At 40.3% G+C, this 590-nt stretch overlaps 1 non-coding gene across 1 annotated transcript; it reads right to left on the bottom strand.

Annotated features, from left to right (window-relative positions):
• Positions 1 to 200: 200 nt before the first annotated feature.
• Positions 201 to 274, bottom strand: TRNAS-GCU (transfer RNA serine (anticodon GCU)). Its single transcript has one exon. It is a non-coding gene; the product is annotated as a tRNA-Ser (tRNA).
• Positions 275 to 590: the final 316 nt, after the last annotated feature.

Here is a 590-nt window from a genome sequence, read left to right as displayed (position 1 = left end):
GGCTCTATAACATGATAACAGCTAAATTACCAAACATTTATTTTGTTAATGCTCCTTGTTTTAAAAATAAATTAAAATTATTGTTTAGGGAGGCAGTATAAAATTTCAATTACTGTAATATGTTTTTCTTCTTATACAAATCTGGCTATCAGTTAGAAGCTCCCTGAAAAGCAAGTTTGAATAATTTCAAGGAAAAATTGTTCCGGAGCCGGGTATCGATCCCGGGACCTTTCGCTTAGCGCGCGAACGCTCTACCGACTGAGCTACCCCAGGAACTATACACGACACCGTCACAATTTTTCCTTTTATATCCACACAACTCACATGAGCTGACAAGACGCCAGAACTCAACTATGAGTGCACACAAATATTGTGACGGTGTCGTGTATAGTTCCTGGGGTAGCTCAGTCGGTAGAGCGTTTGCGCGCTAAGCGAAAGGTCCCGGGATCGATACCCGGCTCCGGAACAATTTTTCCTTCAAATTATTCAAACTTGCTTTTACAGGGAGCTTATACCTGAAAGCCACATTTGTATAATACATTCGTTACTGGAGGTACGTTAACAGAAAGCCATAATTTAAGTCACACAGT

This window comes from Periplaneta americana, chromosome 7 (genome assembly GCF_040183065.1).
Source record: "Periplaneta americana isolate PAMFEO1 chromosome 7, P.americana_PAMFEO1_priV1, whole genome shotgun sequence".
NCBI lineage: Eukaryota > Metazoa > Arthropoda > Insecta > Blattodea > Blattidae > Periplaneta > Periplaneta americana.
The sequence above is the reverse complement of the archived record's forward strand: the minus strand, read 5'-3'. Positions and strand labels throughout refer to the sequence as shown.